This window comes from Octopus sinensis, linkage group LG11, assembly GCF_006345805.1.
Source record: "Octopus sinensis linkage group LG11, ASM634580v1, whole genome shotgun sequence".
NCBI classification, from domain to species: Eukaryota; Metazoa; Mollusca; class Cephalopoda; order Octopoda; family Octopodidae; genus Octopus; species Octopus sinensis.
The window spans coordinates 32598868-32608210 of NC_043007.1; positions in this window are offsets into that span (position 1 = coordinate 32598868).

Sequence of the window (9343 nt, forward strand, 5' to 3'; positions counted from 1 at the left end):
GGCTCTCTACCCTGCCTTTTGACCAGACGTGGCTTTTATGGGTTTTTCCACGAGTAACCTTTTGAAGCGCCTCCCCGCTATTGGGAGTTTTTACTTGTTATATTTTTTGTTGTTATCTTGCATTTTCAAACGGACAAAACCCTTTTGTAACTTTCATCCTGTATTTTGTCCTTACATGTTTTATTTGACTTTTGTTAGCCCTTGTGGCCAATAAACGAATTAATTATTATTATTATTATTATTATTATTATTTTTATTATTATTATTATTATTATTTTTATTATTATTATTATTATTATTTTTATTATTATTATTATTATTATTATTATTATGGCACGTACAAAGCACCATCTGATCGTGGCCGTTTGCCAGCCTCATCTGGCACCTGTGCCGGTGGCACGTAAAAAGCACCCACTACACTCACAGAGTGGTTGGCGTTAGGAAGGGCATCCAGCCGTAGAAACACTGCCAGATCAGACTGGAGCCTGGCGCAGCCTCCTGGCTTCCCAGACCCCGGTTGAACCCTCCAACCCATGCCAGCATGGAAAGCGGACGCTAAACGATGATGATGATTATTATTATTATTATTATTATTATATTATTATTTTATCACCATCATCATCATCATCATCATCACCACCACCACCATCATCATCATCATTATTATTTCGACAACTTGTTACTAAACGTTGAAATGCTGGGTTTTGAGGATTTTCTTGAACCAATATTCCAGACAAAAAATTTTTTTTTTCAATTCTTTTCAAGTTCCTTTAATTACATTTGTGTGTTTGTTTCATTTTTCCACCCAAAAAATTCTAAAAGCGACATCTTTCTATCTGGTGGCCAGTCAACTGTTCTGAATCACACACAAATACCTTGTCTCAACGACTCAAACAGGTGAACAACAAGCAAACAGAAAAATCTTCAAAAATTAACTTTTTGTAGACAAAAGCATTAATATAGCGTGTAGAGATGACAACATGTCTGTGCTCTTAAACTATTTCCAAAACCAATTTTTTTTAATTTCCTTAGCATCATTGACAGTTGAAATTCTCAGTATAACTGCTACTACTATTAAATTCTTCCTCAAAGTTTTCTCTCTCTCTCCATCTTTCACTCATTCTCTTTTGCTCTCTCTCTCTCTCTCTCTCTTTTACTCTCTCTCTCTCTTTCCATATGCACGTAAATCTGTCTAGTTCTACTTCTCCAACATAAATTACATACATATATCTTCAAGCTCTTAGTTATCTATCTCTAAGGAAACCACGAAATATGACAACTGTACTCAAAGATTAAACATGGTTACAAATAATTCAACATCATTGAAGTTGTAGTGACAACTCTATGAAGAATATGTAAAAGTTCAAAAGCTGAATCTTATTCAGAATTCACAAACATAATGCCTTTCATGGACAACTGATTTTAGAAATTCTCTCCAGGCAAAATAATATGTGTAAAGCAAATCTAACAATGAACATAAAAAACAAATTTCTTCTATATTTGGTATAAACATCAGTCAGTGTTATTTTCTTAGTGCTACATTTTAGCATTGTTGTTTGGAAAAGAGAAAAGAATAAACAAAAAGAGAATGGGGGAAAAAAAAAGAAGAAAAGATGAGAAATTTAACGTCATAATCTTTAGCAGACATACTAACAGAACATGTTAGATGTCCAAGTGATAGGAATATTGTATGTATTTATATACACACAGATATATGTATATCTGTGTGTATATATATATATATATATATATATATATATATATATAAATATATATATATATATGTATATATATATATATGTATATATATATGTATATACATATATGCATACATACACACACACACACTTGTATATATAGGTGCATATGTACGTATATATTTGTGTGTGTGTGTATATATATATATGTATATATACACACACACACAAATATATACGTACATATGCACCTATATATACAAGTGTGTGTGTGTATGTATATATATGTATATATACACATACACACATATATATATAGATAGATAGATACATACATTCATATACATGTGTGTGTATGTATGCATATATAAACATATATACACATACACACACACACATATATACACACATATTTATACATACATATACACAAACATGTACACATACATACATACATACATATATATATATATACACACACAAACACATTTTTTAATCTTATTTTTTCTTTTATATATATATCTCTCTATATATAAAACTGAAGTTGTCAGTGTATGGCAGGTTTGGTAGCCTTCAACAAACACTATCTCCTCCGAGACCCTGCGGCGCAAGTTGACCAAAATTGAGAGTATGATAGAAGAAGGCTTGCTCTTCCTTCCGCAGAAGAAAAAATTCAAATCAGATCATGTTAACACCAAAAATTATTTACATCAAAAAGGTGCTTTTTTTTTCTAAGAAAATCCCTAATTTTTACAATTTTTTACTGCAGTGTCGCCATTTCTCGGTGTATTTCAACCAGAAAAATGTTCACTTAAAGAGAATAACAAGCTACAGCATGCAAAATTTTTACTTTTCAAAAATTCCAATTCAAAAGGGTCGAAACAAACCCGAGCAATGCCGGGTGATACTGCTACTATATATATACTGAAATCAGTCTGTGAAGTTAACAATGTCAGTTAATTATAAATACACCTGTTCAAAGGCATCTTTTTTAAACAACATTTATTCAAATTATCTTTTAGACAATTTTTTGTTCTTTAAAAGAAATCATCCTCCTCCTCATCATCATCATCACCACCATTATTATTATTACTATTATTATTATTATTATTATTATTATTCAGGCGGCGAGCTGGCAGAATTGTTAGCATGCTGGATGAAAAGCTGAGCGGTATTTCGTCTGTCACTAGGTTCTGAGTTCAAATTCCGCTGGGGTCAACTTTGCCTTTCATCCTTTCGAGGTCGATTAAATAAGTACCAGTTATGCACCGGGGTCGATGTAATTGATTTAATCTCTTACCCCGAATTTGAGGCCTTGTGCTTCCAGTAGAAAGGATTATTATTATTATTATTATTATTATTATTATTATTATTATTATTATTAAGGCAGTGAGCTGGCAGAATTGTTAGCATGCTGCAAGAAGTACTTAGTGGAGTTTCGCCCATCACTCCGTTCTGAGTTCAAATTCCATCGCTTCTTTCCTCATCATGAATTTCAGTACGACCAACTGCAAACGCCCTACACCATTTGTGGACATTTCTGACAAGTATGCACGACTCACCATACACTTCTGTTAATTGGCAATGAACTTCAATCGGTTTAATGCCTTTTGTGTTAAAAAACTGAATAACTGCGAGAGCTCCATCAGAGACGACTGCCAAACCGAGACTGAGAGTGGCAGCAAGGTGCACGCAGGGGCAGGTGCAGGCGTATGCACAACAGTGTTGCCAATAGCCATATGCACAGTTTCCTTGTGTCCCCAGCGCTTTGGAGACCTTACTTTTGGGATTACCCTTGTATTTACATCATAAGATGACAATGACGATGATGATGATGATGATGATGATGATGATGATGATGATGATGATGGTGGTGGTGGTGTGGTGGTGGTGGTGGTCACTTATTTGAGACAGAAAAGTGAAGCAACTTATCAGTGGAAATCTTTCTCCTTTCCATCTCAAAAATAGTGATTATCAGGACTTATTTCGTGATGTTACGATATTTTCTGTTTTCAAAGTCAGAAGAAAAATACAAAATGAAAATTTAAAAAAAAAAAAAATTCCAGCAGCATAAAATTCATAATTGTAATTCTTTTACGAGTCATGCAAGTCGTTAGGTTCATAACGAACAACGAATGCGGAAGAATCAACTACAAAGCAATTCCAAAGTTCCAGCAGTGTCATCATCACCATTATCATCATCGTTGTAGCTATTATTCTTGTCATTGGCCTCCCCTTCCTTCCCCTCCTCCTCATCATTATCTTTTTACAACTATTTTCCATGCTGACATGAGAAGAAGAGTTTTACAGGAACCAACAAATGTGAAGACTGCACCAGGATCCAAGGTCTGCTTTGGCATGGTGTCTATGCCAAGATGCTTTTCCTTATGTCAATCACTTCATGAAGCCTACTTGATGTTTTGCTTTATGGCACCAACACTAGTGGGGTTGCCTTGTTGCTTGCAAGAATGTGGCTCTCTGTTGATTATGATGACAAAGATTCCAGTTGATTTGGTCAATGGAACAGCTTGCTCATGAAATTAATGTGCAAGTGGCTGAGCACTCCACAGACATGCGTAACTTCTAGATAGTTCCCAGGGAGATTCAACATGACGCAGAACATGACAAGGCTGGCCCTTTGAAATACAAGCAAGACTAATTTTTGCCTGTTGGATGGGCTGGAGCAATGTGAAATAAAGTATCTTGCTCCATGGCACAACACACTGCAGGGAATTGAACTCACGGCCTGACAATCATGAGCCAAATACTCTAACCACTTAGCCAAGTGCTTTCTTAACATTAACAACAAACATTTACACTGAAGCTAGCAACAAGGCTTCAAGTCCATAAATATTTGTTAATTTACTATTATTATTATTACTATTAAGGCAGCAAGCTGGCAGAATCATTTGCATGCCAGGCGAAATGCGTAGTGGTATTTCAACTGCCGCTATGTTCTGAGTTCAAATTCTGCTGAGGTCGACTTTGCCTTTCATCCTTTGGAGTTGATTAAATATGTACCAGTTACGCACTGGGGTCGATATAATTGACTTAATCCGTTTGCCTGTCCTTATTTGTCCTGTTTGTGTTTAGCCCCTTGTGGGTAGTAAAGAAATAGGTATTTTATCTGCCGTTACGTTCAGTCTTTGAACCTACGCTAGGTTCATCCATCCTTTTGACAGGTCTTGTTTTCAGTCCTGCAGGGTTTCTAACAACCCTCCTCACCAGGCCAACCTGGTGAGGATGCTGGTTTAGTTAGTGACGACCTGACCATACAACAGGTTGTACTGAATTCCATTTCACCAGTAGCACCCATAAGGGACCTCACGAGTGCCCTGACACAACATGACATATATATACTTACATACAAACATGCATACACACATATAAACATACACACACATACAGACATACATCTATGTGTATGTGTTTGTGTGTGTTCTTGTTTTCACATTTTGTGATATAAACATGCATACACATATACACACATACAGACACACATATACATGCATATATACACACACATACATACACACATGCATACATACATCTTAGTGTATGTGTGCGTGTTTGTGTTCTTGTTTTCACATTGTGTGATACAAACATGCATACACACATACAAACATGCATACACACACACACACACATACATACATATATACATACATACATATTTGTGTGTGTGTGTTCCTGTTTTCACATTGTGTGATAGTTGTAAATGCACTTGACTATGATACACGTGATGTCCTTTGGTTCCAATCTTCTGTGAGAAAGAAAATGGCCTGGCACTGGAGAAATATTATGCTATTTGGAAACAGGTAACAGTCAAAGACAGGAAGGCTATACAGCCATTGATAATTTTCTTCAACAAATTCCGTTTGACTCATGCCGCCATGGCAAAGTACATGTCAAAGCAATGATGATGATGATGATCATCATGAAGATATACATACTTACACACATACATATACACATACATACATACACACATACATACATTCATACATACATACATACACACATACATACATACATACACACATACATACACACATACATACATACATACATACATGTGTGTGTTGTGTAATCCATATTTAGAACTTCATTCTTTATACCTGAAAAGAGAAAATTGCAAAGAGAACTTGCAAGATTCGGTTCAGTGATCTCGTTAGTTAGAAAGGTCACAGAGTACAGAGAGAAGAACCAGACCAAATGTCTTTCTTTATGAATTCTTTAACAACGAAAAATAATCTACAAAGTCTCTTGATTTCTTTCTCCCCACCCTACCACCCTATATATACTCTCTTTTACTTGTTTCAGTCATTTGACTGTGGCCATGCCGGAGCATCACCTTTAGTCGAGCAAATTGACCCCAGGACTTATTCTTTGTAAGCCTAGTACTTATTCTATCGGTCTCTTTTGTTGAACTGCTAAGTTACAGGGACGTAAACACACCAGCAACGATTATCAAGCGATGGTGAGGGGACAAACAGAGATACACAAACAATATATATACATGGTTCTGGGTTCAGTCCCACTGCATGGCACCTTGGGCAAGTGTCTTCTATTATAGCCTTGGACCGACCAAAGCCTTGTGAGTGGATTTGGTAGATGGAAACTGACAGAAGCCTGTCGTGTATGTATGTATATATATATATATTGTTTGTGTTCCTAAGGTAATTTTCGATGTAATTATTCTTGTTGTTGTTGTTGTTCAGGTCACTGCTTGGAATCGAACTCGGAATCTTGGGGTTAGTAGCCCGCGCTCTTAACCACTACACCATATGTCCGTGGCATTAACAACAAACAAGACGAGGACAAATATCCGTCGAATGTAAATAATATAAATAAGGTGATAGAGGTTGAAACATTTTCCAGAAGTAATGTTTGCTGCCACTTCAACATGGCTGTTCTGTACAGAACTATGTTGCTACCAGCTGGAGCAGATATTCTCCTGGGGTTACAAAAATGGTAGTTATGTAGTTCCGTGTGAAACAGCCATGTTGAAGTGACAACAAACATTATTTTTTTTTAATCGTTATTATTTAAATCTGTTGTAGAGATTTTAGAAATAGCTACCTTGCTTGTTACAAAATCAGCACTGAATGTTACTTATTTTTCTATATATTGTGAGGTAGGATGAACGACTGCCATACCTAGCAGACAGGTGACCAGTACTGATAAAGTTATAGATGGTCGTGGTCACCATTATAGATAGTGGTCTGTGGTGCATGTAGCAGAAAACAGCACAGCTCCTTCCATGACTTCAGGAAACATTTTTTCACGCTGAGAGTTGCTGAAGCGTAGAAACTGCCGGCATCAGTTGTTAGTTGTCGGAGCACTGCATCCTTCAAAACTTCCATGCTTTCTGAGATTCGCCAACACTACACCTGATTTTCTCCCCTCCATACACACACAAGCATGTATCTGACTCATACATTGTTCGCTTTCCAGACATTTTTACATTACTGCATGTACTTTATATGCACTTTCTGACAGTTGTGGTGCACCTGAGCACTGTATACAATAATTGCATTATCATTAGCATGACCATCTAATAATGACTCATATCAGAAGGCTGAAATAATACATATAAAGTACCAGTTGGAAAAGAGACAGAGACACAGCCAAGTAGAAGGCTTATGAAAGATTTATTGATATAATTACATGCATCTGTGTGGGTCATATGTTTGCTGTTAACCATGGTGAAGCAGTTCATGAACAGCAGTATGTTAGAATCTGTGAAGGTGGTGAGCTGGCAGAATCATTAGCACGCCGGGCGAAACGCTTAGCAGTATTTCATCTGCCGCTACGTTCTGAGTTCAAATTCTGCCGAGGTTGACTTTGCCTTTCATCCTTTCGGGGTCGATAAATTAAGTACCACTTACGCACTGGGGTCGATGTAATCGACTTAATCCGTTTGTTTGTTCCTGTTTGTCCTCTCTGTGTTTAGCCCCTTGTGGTTAATAAAGAAATAGGTGTTAGAATCTGTGCAATGTGGCTGGTGCTGTGTACATAGAGATGTTGTTGACGACGTTAGTGAGAGACATGATGGTGGCGACAAAGATGGGGGTCACTGTAATGCTGTTGGACGGGTGTTGTCTTGCGTCGTTGCTGGAACTGGCTGTGTTGTGCGGTCAGTTGCTAGACCTTTATAGGTCTGGAACCAACAGGCCCCCAAAACGTGGAGAAGTTGAGTAATAGTAGTCTAAAATTGGGGTTGTGAATAGACTGTCTCACGTGATTTTATTTGGAGTCTTCGATTGGTTAGGTTGCATATTGGCATGATAGAGTAAGAGACAAATTGTGCCAATACTAACCAATCAGAGTAGTGGACACAACAGGGTCCAAATAACATCCAAAGGCTAGCTGTTATCTGCTGTGTTCACAGGAGTGGCTGTGTGGTAAGTAGCTTGCTAACCATGCACATGGTTCCGGGTTCAGTCCCACTGCGTGGCATCTTGGGCAAGTGTCTTCTATAGCCCCGGGTCGGCCAATGCCTTGTGAGTGGATTTGGTAGACGGAAACTGAAAGAAGCCTGTCGTATATATGTATTTATATATATATGTGTGTGTGTTTGTCCCCCTAGCATTGCTTGACAACCGATGCTGGTGTGTTTACGTCCCCGTCACTTAGCGGTTCGGCAAAAAAGAGACCAATAGAATAAGTACTGGGCTTACAAAGAATAAGTCCCGGGGTCGATTTGCTCGACTAAAGGCGGTGCTCCAGCATGGCCGCAGTCAAATGACTGAAACAAGTAAAAGAGAGAAAGAAAGAGAGAGGAATTTCACTAGAGCGTACGCTACAAAGGGAAATACCAGGAAACCCTTTCTAATTACAAACCCCTTTACAGGAGTGTAGCAGGTGCTCTTTATGTGGTGCCAGTACAGATGATATTTTTATGTGATGCTGGCACAGGTGCTATTTATGTGGCACCAGCCCAGGTGCTTTTTATGTGGTGCCAGCACAGGTGCTTTTTACATTGCACCAGCATGGGCGCTTTTAATGGGTTACTGGGCTTGGGTTGATCATATCAGTTATGGTAGGCTGTATAGAAATTTTGAGTGAAAAGCATTTATTTATTTTACCTTTTTTTTTTGAGCCCTAGGTCTTACAAGGCCAGTTACCTGTTTTCCATGGCTTATAAGTGACTGAAATCACAACATTCTCAGTGTATAGGTTTGCAGGGTCCAAGGCAAGGGAAAGGGACAAGTTGATTATATCAATCTCAGTACTTGACTCTAAAGAGATGAAAGGTCAAGTTGACTTTGACAGGATTTGAACTTAGAACAATCAGAGGTAGAAGAAATGCTGTTAAGCATTTTGTCCAACATGATAACGATTCTGCCAGCTTGCTGCCTTAGTTATTTATTCGGCAACTTAAAATAAAGTCTTTAGAAAATTTCCTAGGAATAGCTTTACTCAAGGAAAAAAATTTGGAGTGTGGTTGTTCATTTTAGTGAATATTCTTTTTTGCAGAAGGCGTTCTTCGGAAATTTACGTGTGATTATGATAAGTTGTTAAATCATTGAGGGTTTTCAGTCAAAAGTCTTTATTCCTTCAGTCACTGTACTTGACTAACATCAAACTACCTTCCACATCACCAATAATGTTTTCAGTCAACGTTTAGATTTCGGAGTTGC